Genomic DNA, 3,910 nt, shown 5'->3' with positions numbered 1-3,910 from the left:
AGCGAACGCCCAGAAGGGAACAAGTTTTAACCTAAATGTGGAAGCTGCTCCTCAAAAAGCAGTAGGAGGGTCCGTGGACGCATGTTCACCAGGGACAAGAGCTGAAAATGCCCATTCTCTACCAGTAGGGCGAGGTCCATGCGACAGTGTGGAAGAAATAAACCAGGAACAACTACAGCCTCAGCATTGCAGCACAGGGCGAAAAGCAGAAAAGCCCAGGCAAAGTCAAATACTGGACCGTTATGCTGAACGAACTGCACAGAGAGAGGGAGCACAGAGTGAGTCGTACTGGATAGATATGGCCGACCAATCTAGACTGAACCACCCCAGAATAAAGGAAAAAAACCTTTATTGAAGAATATGAAGAACATATGGATAAAATATGCAACACATGTAAGGAGCTTCAAAATTTATCAGTAAATGCAGGAGCTCACTCTAACGCAGAAGGAAAGCAGAAAAAAGGAAGAGAAGAGCCATATGATCTCAGATACAGACCTAACATACACCCACCTGATAGGTATACTGATCCAGGTCAATTTCCGATCTTAATAAAAGGCACACAGGCACACTACATACCATGGCAGTCTGTGGATTTGACTGGGCTGGTTGCCCGGCTCCCCGACTTGCATGATGGTGCAGCTAAATGGGTTTGAGTCTTTGAGGAAGAGACAGTGGGGAAGATGTTGGCTATTGGTGACATGAAGGCAGTTCTGGCACAGATCTTGGGGGTTCCAACCATGGAAAACATCATTCACAAGACTGGTTATGTCTGGATGAAAAGTCACATGGCTGATGGGACTGAGTTTAATGCCTACCGTGCCACCATGTGGCAGGCTCTAAGGGAGGAATTTCCCAACAAGATTGACCGCAAAGCACTGAAAGGTGAGCCATTGATGGACAATGAGAATCCCATTGCATACATAAACAAGCAAATGAAGAGGTGGAAACAAGAGACGGAGGAGGAGCCTGAACGCTCTCCGCTCTTGATGACTCTGTTCAGAGAATCAATAATTGAGGCCTTGCCGGCTCCAGCCCAGGCCAAACTGGAGGATGTGGTGGGACTGACTACTATGCCACACAGACAGTTTCGGGACCATGTGGTCCATGTGGTTGAAAAATACAGAAAAGAGCAGGAACAACAGAGGGAGCAGGACACGCGGACTCAGAGAAAAGTCACGCAACTTCAGCTGAATGAACTGTGGAACAAAGGAAAAGCAAAGACGCAGGCACCTGTACTGAGTGCTGAACCAAGGGACATTGCAGGATGGGTGCCAGTACAACAGTCAGGTGCAGCCCCTCCAGTTGGACCACCTGCATCAGCCCCTCAAGTCCAACAACCACCAGTTGTTAATGTGTACTCCCAGCAGGCCCCAGGACCAAGGAATGGTCGGTTTGCAGGGGGGCCAAGGCCTCAAGGGGGGAGTCCAATGGGATACCCAAGGGCTCCACAAACTCCGGGACTGTGTTGGGGCTGCCAGTCACCGAGTCATCTCTGGAACCAGTGTTCTAACAACATAAGAAAGGGTCTAGCGTATGGAAAATGGAGTCAGCAACCTAGGCCCAGGCAAAACCTAGCTGCCCCAAGAACACCTGGTCCAGCAAACTATTGGGCCGGTCAAAAATATGGATACTAGGGGTGCCCAGAGAGTCCTACAGGGGAGAGTCAGTTGCCAATTATATCTACAGAATCAGAAAAAGAACCCATACTACATGTAAAATTGGAAAACAACCAATGCTAACACCTATGCTAATAGACACTGGAGCATCATATACATGTGTGAGTTCAGCCTATGCCGCACACCTCCCCATGTCAGACAAATTTGTCAAGACAGTAGGATTCTCGGGAAAAACTCAAGTAACCCCAATGACAGGTCCAGTGACTATAATCATGGCAAATAAAACAGCAAAACTACCAATTCTTGTGTCGGACCAAACACCTGTAAACTTATTAGGTAGAGATGCACTTTGTAAATTAAAAGTTAACATTCTCTGCTCCCCTCAAGGTGTGTTCATTGACGAAATTGGCATAAATTATCAAATGCCTCAACAAGCACAATTGGCAAAAGTTTATTGGCTAGGAAATATTAATGAGCAAGTGAATAATGTTGTGTCTCCATGGAAGCCGTTTTTTCATATGCAAATTCCAAAAGCGCGGAAACCAATTTCTGACTATCACTGCACCATGTTCTATGATCCTTCCTGCAGTGAGATTTTTGAGGAGAAGTGGGATAAATTGACGAAAAATAAAACCGTTGAGTTAGTGACAAATTACATTATTATCGGGCAACAGGGAGCAGCTATCGGTGTAGAAACAAACCCGTTTATCTCAGACTGGTACAATGTTCCAGAATCAACGCCACACATTACCCTGTTGGTAAATGAAGGCTTTGAACCAAAAGACTTGGGACCAATGATAAAAACCGCAAAGCAGCAAACATGGTTAAAGACAGACAACCCGTTGATGTTCACAACCAAAGATGAGTCAATGCTCAAAATACTGTGTGGAACCTCATTAATCGCAAAACCACGGGTCATAACAGTTCCAACCAAAAAGACTGTTAAACAAATGATACAGGTTCAAGAAAACCATTTAAAAGATGAAATGTTGAAGCAAGTTCCAGATCATGTGTGGTCCAAATATGAAACAGATGTGGGACTAGTTAAATCAGCTAATCCCGTCCAGATAGAGTTGAAACCAAATGTGCGGATGCCATTTTGCCCCCAATATCCATTGAAACCTGAAGCTGAAGAAGGAATTAGCCACACAATACGAGGGCTTTTAGAAGCTGGTGTGTTGACTGAAGTACACAGTCCGTGTAACACTCCCATCCTACCACTGTTGAAGGCAGATAAATCTAAGTATCGCTTGGTGCATGATTTACGAGCTGTAAATGAGGTAGTACAGGACTGGCCGGCTGATGTCCCCAATCCTCATACTTTGCTAACAAACATCCCTCCAAGGGCTAAGTTTTTCACCGTGATTGATTTGTGCTCAGCCTTTTTTAGTATTCCGTTGGCTGAGGAGTCTCAGTACCTTTTTGCGTTCATATACAGGAAAAAGAAGTTCAGTTACACTAGACTTCCACAAGGATTTAAACACAGCCCACATGTGTTCAATCAGATTCTGAGGAGAGACCTAGAAGGGCTACGCATTAGCAGTACCTTGCTACAGTACGTTGATGACTTACTGATTTGTTCAGACACAATTGAGGAGTGTCATAAAGACTCTATGACACTGTTGAAAAGACTGTCAGAGGGGGGACATAAAGTGTCTCAAGCCAAAATGCAGTACTGCCAAACACAAGTGGAGTGTTTGGGAAGATTAATCCCACATGGAGCCATTGCAGTGACCCCTTCTCAGTTGGAGGGAGTCAGTAAGGCTCCACGACCCCAAACAGTTGGTCAAATGATGACGTTTTTGGGAATGACAGGCTTTAATTCTGAATGGATTGAAGATTATGCCATTAAAACAGCTCCTCTTCGTGAACTGATGAAGTCAACAGGCACACAAGCCTTGTCAACCCCCTTACAGTGGACCAGAGAGGCTACGATAGCTTTTGAAACTATCAAACAGGAAATGCAAACAGCGCCTGCATTAGCAATGCCAAATTATGAAAAACCTTTTTTGCTATGTGTGTCAAATCGCAGTGACATGTATGCAACAGCCGTGTTGATGCAGGAGACGTGCAGTGGGAGGAGGAAGCAACCCATTGCTTACTATAGTTCAAAGCTTGACACTGTAGTACAGGGATAGCCTCCATGTTATCAGGGTTTGGCAGCAGTGTACTATGCTTACGAGAAAGCCTCATCAATAACGATGGGTTATCCAGTGACCATTTACACTCATCACAAAGTAACAGAGTTGGTGGATCAGGGAAGGTTTGTGGTGAATCAGTCAAGATGTTTGCAG

This window comes from Oryzias melastigma, linkage group LG19 (assembly GCF_002922805.2).
Source record: "Oryzias melastigma strain HK-1 linkage group LG19, ASM292280v2, whole genome shotgun sequence".
NCBI classification, from domain to species: Eukaryota; Metazoa; Chordata; class Actinopteri; order Beloniformes; family Adrianichthyidae; genus Oryzias; species Oryzias melastigma.
Note: the sequence above shows the minus strand (reverse complement) of the source record.